Below are 16,693 nucleotides of genomic sequence, written 5' to 3' on the forward strand. Positions count from 1 at the left end.
CCTCCTGGACCGGGGCACGAACCCGCGTCCCCTGCATCGGCAGGCAGACTCTCAACCACTGCACCACCAGGGAAGCCTGGGTTGCTTGTTTTTTTAATGTTGAGCTGCATGAGTTGCTTGTATGTTTTGGAGATTAATCCTTTGTCCATTGTTTGATTTGCAAATATTTTCTCCCATTCTGAGGGCTGTCTTTTCGTCTTGTTTATGGTTTCCTTTGCTGTGCAAAAGCTTTTAAGTTTCATTAGGTCCCATTTGTTTATTTCTGTTTTTATTTCCATTACTCTAGGAGGTGGATCAAAAAAGATCTTGCTGTGATTTGTGTCAAAGAGTGTTCTTCCTATGTTTTCCTCTAAGAGTTTTATAGTGTCTGGTCTTACATTTAGGTCTCTAATCCATTTTGAGTGTATTTTTGTATATGGTGTTAGGGAGTGTTCTAATTTCATTCTTTTACATGTAGCTGCCCAGTTTTCCCAGCACCACTTATCGAAGAGACTGTCTTTTCTCCATTGTATATCCTTGCCTCCTTTGTCATAGATTAGTTGACCATAGGTGCAAGGGTTTTTCTCTGGTCTTTCTATCCTGTTCCATTGATCTATATTTCTGTTTTTGTGCCAGTACCATATTGTCTAGATTACTGTAGCTTTGTAGTATAGTTTGAAGTCAGGGAGTCTGATTCCTCCAGCTCCGTTTTTTTTCTTAAAGACTGCTTTGGCTTTGTGGGGTCTTTTGTGTCTCCATACAAATTTTAAGATTTTTTGTTCTAGTTTTGTAAAAAATGCCATTGGTATTTGATAGGGATTGCATTGAATCTGTAGATTGCTTTCGGTAGTTGAGTCATTTTCACAATGTTGATTCTTCTAATCCAAGAACGTGGTATATCTCTCCATCTGTTGGTATCGTCTTTAATTTCTTTCATCAGTGTCTTATAGTTTTCTGCATACAGGTCTTTTGTCTCCCTAGGTAGGTTTATTCCTAGGTATTTTATTCTTTTTGTTGCAGTGGTAAATGGGAGTGTTTCCTTAATTTCTCTTTCAGATTTTTCATCATTAGTGTATAGGAATGCAAGAGATTTCTGTGCATTAATATTGTATTCTGCAACTTTACCAAATTCATTGATTAGCTCTAGTAGTTTTCTGTTGGCATTTTTAGGATTCTCTATGTACAGTATCATGTCATCTGCAAGCAGTGACAGTTTTACTTCTTCTTTTCCAATTTGTATTCCTTTTATTTCTTTTTCATCTCTGATTGCTGGGGCTAGGAGTTCCAAAACTATGTTGAATGATAGCGGTGAGAGTGGACATCCTTGTCTTGTTCCTGATCTTAGAGAAAATGCTTTCAGTTTTTCAGCATTGAGAATGATGTTTGCTGTGTGTTTGTTGTACATGGCCTTTATTATGTTGAGGCAGGTTCCCTCAATGCCCACTTTCTGGAGAGTTTTTATCATAAATGGGTGTTGAATTTTGTCAAAAGCGTTTTCTGCATCTATTGAGATGATCATATGGTTTTTATTCTTCAATTTGTTAATATGGTGTATCACATTGATTGATTTTTGTATATTGAAGAATCCTGCATCCCTGGGATAAATCCCACTCAATCATGGTGTATGATCCTTTTAATGTGTTGTTGGATTCTGTTTGCTAGTAATTTGTTGAGGATTTTTGCATCTATGTTCATCAGTGACATTAGTCTGTAATTTTCTTTTTTTTGTAGTATCTTTGTCTGGTTTTGGTATCAGGGTGATGGTGGCCTCATAGAGTGAGTTTGGGAGTGTTCCTTCCTCTACAATTTTTTGGAAGAGTTTGGGAAGGATAGGTGTTAGCTCTTCTCTAAATGTTTGATAGAATTCACCTGTGAAGCCGTCTGGTCCTAGACTTTTGTTTGTTGGAAGATTTTTAATCACAGTTTCAATTTCATTACTTGTGATTGGTCTGATCATATTTTCTATTTCTTCCTGTATCAGTCTTGGAAGGTTATACGTTTCTAAGAATTTGTCCATTTCTTCCAGGTTGTCCATTTTATTGGCATAGAGTTGCTTGTAGTAGTCTCTTAGGATGCTTTGTATTACTGCGGTGTCTATTGTAACTTCTTTTCCATTTCTAATTTTATTGATTTGTGTCCTCTCCCTCTTTTTCTTGATGAGTCTGGCTAATGGTTTATCTATTTTGTTTATCTTCTCAAAGAACCAGCTTTTAGTTTAATTGATCTTTGATATTGTTTTCTTTCTTTCTATTTCATTTATTTCTGCTCTGATCATTATGATTTCTTTCCTTCTACTAACTTTGGATTTTGTTTGTTCTTCTTTTTCTGGTTCCTTTAGGTGTAAGGTTAGATTATTTATTTGAGATTTTTCTTGTTTCTTGAGGTAGGCTTGTATAGCTATAAAGTTCCCTCTTAGAACTGCTTTTGCTGCATCCCGTAGGTTTTGGATTGTCGTGTTTTCATTGTCATTTTTCTCTAAGTATTTTTTGATTTCCTCTTTGATTTCTTCAGTGATATCTTGATTATTTAGTAACATAGCGTTTAGCCTCCCTGTGTTTGTGTTTTTTCCCATGTAATTCATTTCTAATCTCATAACGTTGTGGTCAGGAAAGATGCTTGATATGATTTCAATTTTCTTAAATTTACTGAGGCTTGATTTGTGACCCAAGATGTGATCTATCCTGGAGAATGTTCCATGTGCACTTGAGAAGAAAGTGTAATCTGCTGTTTTTGGATGGAATGTCTTATAAATATCAATTAAATCTGTCTGGTCTTTTGTGTCACTTAAAGCTTCTGTTTCCTTATTTATTTTCATTTTGGATAATCTGTCCATTGGTGTAAGTGAGGTGTTAAAGTCTCCCACTATTACTGTGTTACTGTCGATTTCCTCTTTTATAGCTGTTAGTAGTTGCCTTATGTATTGAGGTGTTCCTATGTTGGGTGCATATATATTTATAATTGTTATATCATCTTCTTGGATTGATCCCTTGATCATTATGTAGTGCCCTTCCTTGTCTCTTGTAACATTCTTTATTTTAAAGTCTATTTTATCTGATATGAGTATTGCTACTCCAGCTTTATTTTGATTTCCATTTGCATGGAATATCTTTTTCCATCCCCTCACTTTCAGTCTGTGTGTTTCCCTAGGTTTGAAGTGGGTCTCTTGTAGACAGTATATATATGGATTGTTTTTGTATTCATTCAGGAAGCCTGTGTCTTTTGGTTGGAGCATTTAATCCATTCACGTTTAAGGTAATTATTGATACATATGTTCCTATTACCATTTTGTTAATTGTTTTGGGTTTGTTTTTGTAGGTCCTTTTCTTTTCTTGTGTTTCCCACTTCGAGAAGTTCCTTTAGCATTTGTTATAGAGCTGGTTTGGTGGTGCTGAATTCTCTTAGCTTTTGCTTGTCTGTAAAGCTTTTGATTTCTCCATTGAATCTGAATGAGATCCTTGCCGGGTAAGGTAATCTTGGTTGTAGTTTCTTCCCTTTCATCACTTGAAGTATATCATCCCACTCCCTTCTGGCTTGGAGAGTTTCTGCTGAGAAATCAGCTGTTAACTTTATGGGAGTTCCCTTGTATGTTATTTGTCCTTCTTCCGTTGCTGTTTTCAAGAATTTTTCTTTGTCTTTAATTTTTGCCAATTTGATTACTGTGTGTCTTGGTGTGTTTCCTGTTGGGTTTATCCTGTATGGGCCTCTCTGCACTTTCTGGACTTGGGTGGCTATTTCCTTTCCCACGTTAGGGAATTTTTTGACTATAATCTCTTCAAATATTTTCTCGGGTCCTTTCTCTCTTCTCCTTCTGGGACCCCTGTAATGCCAATGTTGTTGCGTTTACTGTTATCCCAGAGGTCTCTTAGGCTGTCTTCATTTCTTTTCATTCTTTTTTCTTTATTCTGTTCTGCAGCAGAGAATTCCACCATTCTGACTTCCAGGTCACTTATCCGTTCTTCTGCCTCAGATATTCTGCTATGGATTCCTTCTAGTGTATTTTTCATTTCAGTTTTTGTATTGTTCATCCCTGTTTGTTTGTTCTTTAATTCTTCTAGGTCTTTGTTAAACATTTCTTGCATCTTCTCGACCTTTGCCTCCATTCTTTTTACGAGGTCCGGGATCATCTTCACTGTCATTATTCTGAATTCTTTTTCTGGAAGGTTGCCTATCTCCACTTCATTTAGTTGTTTTTCTGGGGTTTTATCTTGTTCCTTCATCTGGTACATAGTCCTGCCTTTTCGTTTTGTCTGTCTTTCTGTGAACGTGGTTTTCGTTCCACAGGCTGCAGGATTGTAGTTCTTCTTGCTTGTGCTGTCTGCCCTGTGGTGGATGAGAGTATCTAAGAGGCTTGTGTAGGTTTCCTGCTGGGAGAGACTGGTGGTGGGTAGAGCTGGATGTTGTTCTGGTGGGCAGAGCTCAGTAAAACTTTAATCCCCTTGTCTGATGATGGGTGGGGATGAGTTCCCTCCCTACTGGTTGTCTGGCCTGAGGCAACCCAAAACTGGTGCCTACCTGGGCTCTTTGGTCGGGCTAATAGCAGACTCTGGGAGGGCTCACACCAGGGAGTACTTCCCAGAACTTCTGCTGCTAGTGTTCTTGTCCCTATGGTGAGCCACAGCCACCCCCGCCTCTGCAGGGGATCCTCCAACACTAGCAGGTAGGTCTGGCTCAGTCTCCCCTGTGTTCACTGCTCCTTCTCCTGGGTCCCAATGTGCACACTAGATTGTGTTTGCCCTCCAAGAGTGGAGTCTCTCTTTCCCCCAGTACTGTCGAAGTCCTGCAATCAAATCCCACTAGCCTTCAAAGTGTGATTCTCTAGGAATTCCTCATCCTGTTGCCAGACCCCCAGGTTGGGAAGCCTGACATGTGGTTCAGAACCTTCACTCCACTGGGTGGACTTCTGTGGTATAATGGTTCACCAGTTTGTGAGTCACCCACCCAGCTGTTATGGGATTTGATTTTGCTGTGATTGTGCCCCCCCTATTGTCTCATTGTGGCTTCTTCTTTGTCTTTGGATGTGGGGTATCTTTTTTGGTGATATCCAGTGTCTTCTTGTCAATTATTATCCAGCAGCTAGTTGTGATTATGGTATTCTCACGAGAAGGAGTGAGAGCACAGCCTTCTACTCTGCCATTTTGGTTCAGGCTTCCCTAATCTGTGACTGAAACTGTTCAATTTTTACATGAGAATTTTGTTTAAAATTTAGTATATTTGGTAAAATATACTAGAGTGTACTTATTAGCAAAAACCCTGGCCCTCTGTTTAGTTCATTTTGATTTTGTTCTCTGTTGCATAGTTTCTCTACCTGCTTATCAAATAGTCTTTATTTATTTATTAATTTTTCTTCTTTTTTTAATCTTTATTGGAGTATAATTGCTTTACAATGCTGTGTTAGTTTCTGGTTTATAACAAAGTGAATCTGTTATACATATGTTCCCATATCTCTTCCCTCTTGTGTCTCCCTCCCTCCCACCCTCCCTATCCCACCCCTCCAGGCAATCACAAAGCACCAAGCTGATCTCCCTGTGCTATGTGGCTGCTTCCCACTAGCTATCTACCTTACGTTTGTTAGTGTATATATGTCCATGCCTCTCTCTCACTTCGTCACAGCTTACCTTTCCCCCTCCCCATATCCTCAAGTCCGTTCTCCAGTAGGTCTGTGTCTTTATTCCTGTCTTACCCCTAGGTTCTTCATGACACTTTTTTTTTTAAATTCCATATATATGTGTTAGCATACACTATTTGTCTTTCTCTTTCTGACTTACTTCACTCTGTATGACAGACTCTAGGTCTATCTACCTCATTACAAATAGCTCAATTTCGTTTCTTTTTATGGCTGAGTAATATTCCATTGTATATATGTGCCACATCTTCTTTATCCATTCATCCGATGATGGACACTTAGGTTGTTTCCATCTCCTGGCTATTGTAAATAGAGCTGCAATGAACATTTTGGTACATGACTCTTTTCGAATTCTGGTTTTCTCAGGGTATATGCCCAGTAGTGGGATTGCTGGGTCATATGGTAGTTCTATTTGCAGTTGCTTAAGAAACCTGCATACTGTTCTCCATAGTGGCTGTACCAATTCACATTCCCACCAGCAGTGCCAGTGTGTTCCCTTTTCCCCACACCCTCTCCAGCATTTATTGTTTCTAGATTTTTTGATGATGGCCATTCTGACTGGTGTGAGATGATATCTCATTGTAGTTTTCATTTGCATTTCTCTATTGATTAATGATGTTGAGCATTCTTTCATGTGTTTGTTGGCAGTCTATTTATCTTCTTTGGAGAAATGTCTGTTTAGGTCTTCTGCCCATTTTTGGATTGGGTTGTTTGTCTTCTGTTATTGAGCTGCATGAGCTGCTTATAAATTTTGGAGATTAATCCTTGGTGAGTTGCTTCATTTGCAAATATTTTCTCCCATTCTGAGGGTTGTCTTTTGGTCTTGTTTATGGTTTCCTTTGCTGTGCAAAACCTTTGAAGTTTCATTAGGTCCCATTTGTTTATTTTTGTTTTTATTTCCACTTCTCTAGGAGGTGGGTCAGAAAGGATCTTGCTGTGATTTATGTCATAGAGTTTTCTGCCTATGTTTTCCTCTAAGAGTTTGATAGTTTCTGGCCTTACATTTCGGTCTTTAATCCATTTTGAGCTTATTTTTGTGTATGGTGTTAGGGAGAGATCTAATCTCATATTTATACATGTACCTGTCCAGTTTTCCCAGCACCGCTTATTGAAGAGGCTGTCCTTTCTCTACTGTACATTTTTGCCTCCTTTATCAAAGATAAGGTGACCATATGTCCATGGGTTTATCTCTGGGCTTTCTATCCTGTTCCATTGATCTATCTTTCTGTTTTTGTGCCAGTACCATACTGTCTTGATTACTGTAGCTTTGTAGTATAGTCTGAAGTCAGGGAACCTGATTCCTACAGCTCCGTTTTTTGTTTTCAAGATTTATTTGGCTATTCTGGGTCTTTTGTGTTTCCATACAAAGTGCGAAATTTTTTGTTCTAGGTCTGTGAAAAATACCAGTGGTAGTTTGATAGGGATTGCATTGAATCTGTAGATTGCTTTGGGTAGTAGAGTCATTTTCACAATGTTGATTCTTCCGATCCAAGAACATGGTATATCTCTCCATCTATTTGTATCATCTTTAATTTCTTTCATCACTGTCTTATAATTTTCTGCATACAGGTCTTTTGTCTCCTTAGGTAGATCTATTCCTAGATATTTAATTCTTTTTGTTGCAATGGTAAATGGGAGTGTTTTCCTGATTTCACGTTCAGATTTTTCATCATTAGTGTATAGGAATGCCAGAGATTTCTGTGCATTAATTTTGTATCCTGCTACTTTACCAAATTCATTGATTAGCTCTAGTAGTTTTCTGGTTGCATCTTTAGGATTCTCTATGTATAGTATCATGTCATCTGCAAACAGTGACAGCTTTACTTCTTCTTTTCTGATTTGGATTCCTTTTATTTCCTTTTCTTCTCGGATTGCTGTGGCTAAAACTTCCAAAACTATGTTGAATACTAGTGGTGAGAGTGGGCGACCTTGTCTTGTTCCTGATCTTAGTGGAAATGCTTTCAGTTTTTCACCATTGAGGACGGTGTTGCCTGTGGGTTTGTCATATATGGCCTTTATTATGTTGAGGAAAGTTCCCTCTATGCCTACTTTCTGCAGGGTTTTTATCATAAATGGGTGTTGAATTTTGTTGAAAGCTTTTTCTGCATCTATTGAAATGATCACATGGTTTTTCTCCTTCAGTTTTTTAATATGGCTTATCACGTTGATTGATTTGCATATACTGAAGAATCCTTGCATTTCTGGAATAAACCCCACTTGATCATGGTGTATGATCTTTTTAATGTGCTGTTGGATTCTGTTTGCTAGTATTTTGTTGAAGATTTTTGCATCTATGTTCATCAGTGATATTGGCCTGTAGTTTTCTTTCTTTGTGACATCCTTGTCCGGTTTTGGTGTCAAGGTGATGGTGGCCTCGTAGAATGAGTTTGGGAGTGTTCCTCCCTCTGCTATATTGTGGAAGAGTTTGAGAAGGATAGATGTTAGCTCTTCTCTAAATGTTTGATAGGATTCGCCTGTGAAGCCATCTGGTCCTGTGGTTTTGTTTGTTGGAAGATTTTTTTTTTTTTGCGTTATGTGGGCGTCTCACTGTTGTGGCCACTCCCATTGCGGAGCCATAGGCTCCGGACGCGCAGGCTCAGTGGCCATGGCTCACGGGCCCAGCCGCTCCGCGGCATGTGGGATCCTCCCGGACTTGGGCACGAACCTGCGTCCCCTGAATCTGCAGACGGACTCTCAACCACTGTGCCACCATGGAAGCTCTGTTGGAAGATTTTTATTCACAGTTTCATTTTCAGTGCTTATGATGGGTCTGTTCATATTTCCTATTTCTTCCTGATTCAATCTTGGCAGGTTGTGCATTTCTAAGAATTTGTCCATTTCTTCCAGGTTGTCCATTTTATTGGCATAGAGTTGCTTGTAGTAATCTCTCATTATCCTTTGTATTTCTGCAGTGTCCGTTGTTACTTCTTCTTTTTCATTTCTAATTCTGTTGATTTGAGTCTTCTCCCTTTTTTTCTTGATGAGTCTGGCTAATGGTTTATCAATTTTGTTTATCTTCTCAAAGAACCAGCTTTTAGTTTTATTGATATTTGCTATTGTTGCCTTCATTTATTTTTCATTTATTTCTGATCTGATTTTTATGATTTCTTTCCTTCTCCTAACTTTGGCGTTATTTGTTCGTCTTTCTCTAATTGCTTTAGTTGCAAGGTTAGGTTGTTTATTCGAGATGTTTCCTGTTCCTTAAGATAGGATTGTATTGCTATAAACTTCCCTCTTAGAACTGCTTTTGCTGCATCCCATAGGTTTTGGGTCGTGTCTGCATTGTCATTTGTTTCTAGGTATATTTTTATTTCCTCTTGATTTCTTCAGTGATCACTTCGTTATTAAGTATTGTTTAGCCTCCATGTGTTTGTATTTTTTACAGATCTTTTCTTGTGATTGATATCTAGTCTCATAGCGTTGTGGTCAGAAAAGATACTTGATACAATTTCAATTTTCTTAAATTTACCAAGGCTTGATTTGTGACCCAAGATATGATCTCTCCTGGAGAATGTTCCATGAGCACTTGAGAAAAATGTGTATTCTGTTGTTTTTGGATGGAATGTCTTATAAATATCAATTAAGTCCAATCTCTTTAATGTATCATTTAAAGCCTGTGTTTCCTTATTTATTTTCATTTTGGATGATCTGTCCATTGGTGAAAGTGGGGTGTTAAAGTCTCCTACTATGAATGTGTTATTCTCGATTTCCCCTTTTATGGCTGTTAGTATTTGCCTTATGTATTGAGGTGCTCCTATGTTGGGTGCATAAATATTTACAATTGTTATATCTTCTTCTTGGATCGATGTCTTGATCATTATGTAGTGTCCTTCTTTGTCTCTTCTAATAGTCTTTATTTTAAAGTCTATTTTGTCTGATATGAGAATTGCTACTCCGGCTTTCTTTTGGTTTCCATTTGCATGGAATATCTTTTTCCATCACCTTATTTTCAGTTTGTTTATGTCTCTAGTTCTGAAGTGGGTCTCTTGTAGACAGCATATATATGGGTCTGGTTTTTGTATCCATTCAGCCAATCTGCGTCTTTTTGTGGGAGCATTTAGTCCATTTACATTTAAGGTAATTATCGATATGTATGTTCCTATTCCCATTTTCTTAATTGTTTTGGATTCGTTATTGTAGGTCTTTTCCTTCTCTTGTGTTTTTTGCCTAGAGAAGTTTCTTTAGCAGTTGTTGTAGAGCTGGTTTGGTGGTGCTGAACTCTCTCAGCTTTTGCTTGTCTGTAAAGGTTTTAATTTCTCCATCAAATCTGAATGAGATCCTTGCTGGGTAGAGTAATCTTGGTTGCAGGTTTTTCTCCTTCATCACTTTAAATATGTCCTGCCACTCCCTTCTGGCTTGCAGAGTTTCTTCTGAAAGATCAGCTGTTAACCTTATGGGGATTCCCTTGTGTGTTATTTGTTGTTTTTCCCTTGCTGCTTTTAATATGCTTTCTTTGTATTTAATTTTTGACAGTTTGATTAATATGTGTCTTGGCTTGTTTCTCCTTGTATTTATCCTGTATGGGACTCTCTGTGCTTCCTGGACTTGATTAACTATTTCCTTTCCCATATTAGGGAAGTTTTGAACTATAATCTCTTCAAATATTTTCTCAGTCCCTTTCTTTTTCTCTTCTTCTTCTGGAACCCCTATAATTCGAATGTTGGTGCATTTAATGTTGTCCCAGAGGTCTCTGAGACTGTCCTCAGTTCTTTTCATTCTTTTTTCTTTATTCTGCTCTGCAGTAGCTATTTCCACTATTTTATCTTCCAGGTCACTTATCCGTTCTTCTGCCTCAGTGATTCTGCTATTGATCCCATCTAGAGTATTTTAAATTTCATGTATTGTGTTGTTCATCATTGCTTGTTTCATTTTTAGTTCTTCTAGGTCCTTGTTAAATGTTTCTTGCATTTTGTCAATTCTGTTTTCAAGATTTTGGATCATCTTCACTACCATTATTCTGAATTCTTTTTCAGGTAGACTGCCTATTTCCTCTTCATTTGTTAGGTCTGGTGGGTTTTTATCTTGCTCCTTCATCTGCAGTGTTTTTTTCTGTCTTCTCATTTTGCTTTACTGTGTTTGGGGTCTCCTTTTTGCAGGCTGCAGGTTCGTGGCTTTCGTTGTTTTTGGTGTCTGTCCCCAGTGGCTAAAGTTGGTTCAGTGGGTTGTGTAGGCTTCCTGGTGGAGGGGACTAGTGCCTGTGTTCTGGTGGATCAGGCTTGATCTTATCTTTCTGGTGGGGAGGTTCATGTCTGGTGGTGTGTTTTGGGGTGTCTGTGGGCTAATTATGATTTTAGGCAGCTTCTCTGCTAATGGGTGGGGTTGTGTTCCTGTCTTGCTAGTTGTTTGGCATAGGGTGTCCAGCACTGTAGCTTGCTGGTCATTGAGTGAAGCTGTGTGCTGGTGTTGAGATGGCGATCTCTGGGAGTTTTTCGCCGTTTGATATTATGTGGAGCTGCGAAGTCTCTTGTGGACCAGTGTCCTGAAGTTGGGTCTCCCACCTCAGAAGCACAGCACTGACTCCTGGCTGTAGCACCAAGAGCCTTTCATCCACACGGCTCAGAATAAAAGGGAGAAAAAGTAGAAAGAAATAATTAGTAGAAGAAAGAAAGGAAGGAAGGAAGGAAGGAACAAAGGAGGGAGGGAGGGAGGAAAGGAAGGAAAAAAAGAAAAGATAAAATAAAATAAAGTAAGATAAAATATAATAAAGTTATTAAAATAAAAAATAATTATTAAGAAAAAAAAAAGGACAGATAGAACCCTAGGACAAATGGTGAAAGCAAAGCTATACAGACAAAATCTCACACAGAAGCATACACATACACACTCTAAAAAAGAGGAAAAGGGGAAAAAATCATAAATTTTGCTCTCAAAGTCCACCTCTTCTATTTGGGATGATTCGTTGTCTATTCAGGTATTCCACAGATGCAGGGTACATCAAGTTGATTGTGGAGCTTTAATCCGCTGCTTCTGAGGCTGCTGGGAGAGATTACCTTTCTCTTCTTTGTTCTCACTGCTCCCAGGGGCTTAGCTTTGGATTTGGCTCCACCTCTGCGTGTAGTTTGCCGGGGGGGGGGGGGGGGGGGGGGCGGGGGGGGGGGGGGAAGGGAGGGGCACGGCGTGCAGGCGAGCCTGCGGCGGCAGAGGCCGGCGTGACGTCGCGCCGGTGTGACGTTGCAGCAGCCTGAGGCGCGCTGTGCGTTCCTCCTGGGGAAGTTGTCCCTGGATCCTGGGACCCTGGCAGTGGCGGGCTGCACAGGCTCCTCGGAAGGGGGGTTTGGATGGTGACCTGTGCTCGCACACAGGCTTATTGGTGGTGGCAGCAGCAGCCTTAGCGTCTCATGCCCGTCTCTGGGGTCCGCGCTTTTAGCTGCGGCTCGCACCCGTCTCTGGAGCTCCTTTAAGCAGCACTCTTAATCCCCTCTCCTCAGGTACCAGGAAGCAAAGAGGGAAGAAAAAGTCCCTTGCCTCTTCGGCAGTTCCAGACTTTTCCCGGACTCCCTCCCGGCTAGCCGTGGCGCACTAACCCCCTGCAGGCTGTGTTCACACTGCCAACCCCAGTCCTCTCCCTGCAATCTGACCTCTGAAGCCCGAGCCTCAGCTCCCAGGCCCCGCCCACCCCGGCGGGTGAGCAGACAAGCCTCTGGGCTGGTGAGTACCGGTCTCCACCGATCCTCTGTGCGGGAATCTCTCCACTTTGACCTCCACACCCCTGTTGCTGTGCTCTCCTCCACGGCCCCGAAGCTTCCCCCCCTCCGCCACCCACAGTCTCCGCCCGCGAAGGGGCTTCTAGTGCGTGGAAACCTTTCCTCCTTCACAGCTCCCTCCCACTGGTGCAGGACCGTCCCTATCCTTTTGTCTGTTTATTCTTTTTTCTTTTGCCCTACCCAGGTACATGGGGAGTTTCTTGCCTTTTGGGAGGTCTGAGGTCTTCTGCTAGCTTTCAGTAGGTGTTCTGTAGGAGTTATTCCACGTGTAGGTGTATTTCTGGTGTATCTGTGGGGAGGAAGGTGATCTCTGCGTCTTACTCTTCTGCCATCTTCCCCTCCTCTCCTCAAATAATCTTTAAAGCAACAGCAGTTTAATTCAGCCCTTCATCTTCTGGATAGTTCCTTCTTCTTTCAATCAGATGCATAATTGGTTGACAGATTTCTGAGGTTTGTTATGCTCTCTTGTCTCTCTGCGAGCTTTACTTATCAATGATAGCTTGACTGAGGCAGTATAAACATTGGGTCACATTTTCCCCTTCAAGTTTTCCGAAAATGAAATGAGATTTGTTGTAAATTTTTGTGTCCCCACCACCCCCACCTTGTTGATTATAAAACATTGCATTGACATATATACACTGATATGTATAAAATAGATAACTAACAAGAACCTGCTGTATAAAAAATAAATAAAATAAAATTCAAAAACTAAAAAACATTGCATTCCCATTACTGAAAATCCCTCATGAGAACACCTTTATGCAGCCCAAGACCTGTGGCATCACCAGATAGGGGTCTTATCTTTCCATAGGAATGGAGGCAAGTAGTGAGCTGTCACCGTGGTTTCTTGCCAGGTTCTCTGAAGTTGTACAGGTTCTACTGTGATCATAACATGGGAGGAGAGCCTGTAGGGTCTGCTTCAGGCTCCTCTACGTAGATATTATGATTGCTTGAGTTTTGTTTTTCTGTCAAAGAATAAGGAGAAACTTTTACTTCATGCTCCAATGATAGTTTCACGACTGGAGGGCATCTGTGGCCCAAGCTGGAATGACCCTTCAGAGTTGTCCTGCATCGCCTCGTCCTTCTGTTTTTGGGCAGTGGTTCTCAAGTTTGACACATATTCTTCCCAGTCCCCCTGCCTGAGTAGAATCCTTGGTCCCTGGGTTCTGCCAGTAGAGACTCACCTGCAAAGCACTGGCAGCTCTGCTGTCACCTACTCCTGTCACCAAGGGTTCTCACCAATTTGGAGGCATAGAGTTTAGCCTCCTAGGGGTGATGCAGGACAACTCTGAAGGGTAATTCCAGCTTAACAGCTCACTGATTGGCTGCCTGAATCCTTTGTCAAGACCACATCATGGTTCTGCTTCCTCCCCTTTCCTTTTTCACGTGTTGATCCTGAGTGTACTCCCTAAACACACTTCCTGCAAAATCATCTCATTCTCTGAGTCTGCTTCCTAGGGACCCCATTCTGCAATACTCAGTTGATTCCCTCAAGCTTCTCAGCCCCTTGTTTGGCGCGAACAGTGCCGGCCCTGATTGCACCTCAGGGCCTTCGCATGGGCTCTTTCTTCTGCCATACTGCCCCTCCCTTTGCATGTCCTGATGGCTTGTTTCCTCACTTCAAGTCTCTGGTCAGATGCTACCTCATTGAGCAGGCCATTGTGACCTCCCCATAGTAAAATAAAATCCTTTCCTCATTACCTTACTTAATTTTTCATTCCTCCTGATGACTATCTGACAGAAATATTTCTGTTTACTCTGTCTTCCCCTACCAGTGTGTACGTTCCATGAGAATATTTTGTTTATTATTCCTTCCGCAGTGTCTGGCACATAGTAAGAACCCAATAAATACTTGTTGAAAGAATGAATACATGAGTGAATTCTATCTGCTTTCCTTCTCTAAGCCTGAAAGTACTTTCTCTTTCCATGCCTCCTCCTGTTTAGTTGCAGTTGGATGGCCGGAATTTCCAGCTAGAGAGAGCACATTCTAAAGTGTGCTCTTCACTACTTGATTTAGTTAGGAGAGGGCAAAAAGATAGGATTCTTGGAAGAGTGCCTGGAGAAAGCCCATTTTTCCTAGGTGAGGAAGTGGGGGATAATCTTCTGGCTTGTTTCTTTTCTTCTTCTTTTTTAAACTTTTCCTCTGTTATCATACTTCAAAGCATTGGACACTGACCTATGTGCTACATCCCTGTAGCCTTTAACCTCATCATTGTCTGTTACATGTGAATTACCAGGGGAGGTAATTCACTGAGCTGTATCTCATAGTGATCAGCAGCCCTTGACTTGGCCATAGGAGTAGGCATCATCATGTCTGAGGATCAGTTAGTTACTGGTGAGTCTCCCCAATTCACTCAGTCACTGACTTCATACTTACATACTTCTTTTATGTCTAAATTCCTCTTTTATTAAAAAAAGGGTAAAGACAAAGCCCTTGCAACACAATATTTCAATTAAGAGAAATGAAAATGATTAAGCCCTAAACCCACACTTGTCCTCTGCTTAACAAGCCCTTGCGACACAATATTTCAATTAAGAGAAATGAAAATGATTAAGTCCTAAACCCACACTTGTCCTCTGCTTAACAAACACTTTTTCTCCCGCACACAGGAATATGAGACCTGAACCTTCCTTTCCCACTGTGGAGGGGTTACAGTTTGAAGGAAGCAATTCACTTATCCATCTAATTTCCAGAAGATCTTGATTGTGAAGTGCTGTTTGTAGATACCATCAGAGATGACCAGGTAAATGAGCAGTGACTGATTCAATTAATTGATAAGAATCTATTAGTATGGATCCAAATCATCTTGTCTGAACACAGAGCGTTAGGTACCAATAACTATCAGGGTGGCTGTCATTTCGTCTTGGTGGAATAGAGGATCCTGTGTGTGATGAAGCCCAGAAGGTGGCGCTGTGCACATTTAAGGGATAATTGATTTTTTTAAGTGCCAGTGGACCCTGTGTGGATAGCAGTTTGTGAGATATCCCTTTGATTGGTCAGTTTGAGGGGCAGAATCCACCCTTTCTGTGTCCAGAAGGCCTTCCCCTTTGAGGAAGTCCGGGCATTCATACTCTGTATGTTTTGGCAGGGAGTCAGAGGACTTACTTTGAAATCCTGGCTTTGCCATTTACAGGCTGTGTGGCCCCGAGCATGGTACTTAACCTTGGTTTTGCTCAATATAATTTAGGATAGATAAGAACTCTGTCATCAGGCTCTGAGGATTAAATGAAATAATGTATGCTAAGTGTGTTACCTATGGTCGGGCCGCATGTCTGTCTTAGAAAAGGGCATCATTCTGGAGTGATGCGGCCCCTCTGATTGGCATGGCTGCAGCCCCCTCCAGCGCCTGCCTGGGCCAAGTGCCCTTGTGCTGCCCAGCCTGCCCTCCCCTCATCCCACTTTACCTGCAAACTTGTGAACCGGGAGTTAGTTGTTATGGCCATGCTCATCTTAGATGATTAACTGTGGCAAGAAGAAGAGAAGGGTGCAGTGTTATTCCTTTGGTGGCAGATGGAGAGATAACCAGGACAATTTAAGCCTTGGAGCCTTAAAATATATAATCGGTATGCTACAGAGCCAGACTGGAATAAACAAAAAGGCATGTAATTTGAACAAAGGATTCTTGGAAATCTGAAGTGGAAACTTAGCCCCCAGAGCAGGAGATTTTACCTACTTGGAAAATTGAATGTTAACCTTCAGGATGTTGAAATTCCTGGATAACTTAACAGAGTGTCTAAAATGTGGGTTCCTATGAACGATGACTTAGAGCTGGAGCTACAGTGCGGTTCTAGCAGTGGGGACATGTTGCTATGGAAACCCTGAAGCTGGAAGTTCCTCCATGCCTCAGAAAGGCTGTCAATTAGATCCATGCACTTGGGGAGTCTAATGAAAACAGACACTTGTCATTTTTCCAGCGGCCATCTAACATATACATGTAAAATATGACCATGGAAAGAAAAGCCTGCGGTTAAGTTGAGCTGTTTAAGAGAATTCTCTTGTGTGGCTTTGACAGGGCAGATTTTTTTTTTTCTCTCCCTCTACATTAAAGGAAAAAAGTGAGGCCCTCCAGTGTTGAGCAGAAACACAAATAGGAGGACCACTTATGGTGGTTCATTCCAGGCTGTTGGAAGGGAGCCTCAGGCCTACAACCCTTATTTACTTCACAGTGAGGGTGGCTGGCTCTCCCTTTCATATTCACCCCTCTCAAACTGGGTCCCCAGAGCTTTTGGTATTGTGAACTCACACTGGTTGACTGATAGGTACTTTTCTTTTAATGGGGCAGCTCATAAAAGAGACCTTCATTAGACACCACTCTCTGCAAATGTCAGATGCTGAGGAATAAGGAATCATAGTTTTCGCTTAGATTGACTTGCCATTTGAGGCCGA

Source organism: Phocoena sinus, chromosome 16 (genome assembly GCF_008692025.1).
Source record: "Phocoena sinus isolate mPhoSin1 chromosome 16, mPhoSin1.pri, whole genome shotgun sequence".
Taxonomy (NCBI): domain Eukaryota; kingdom Metazoa; phylum Chordata; class Mammalia; order Artiodactyla; family Phocoenidae; genus Phocoena; species Phocoena sinus.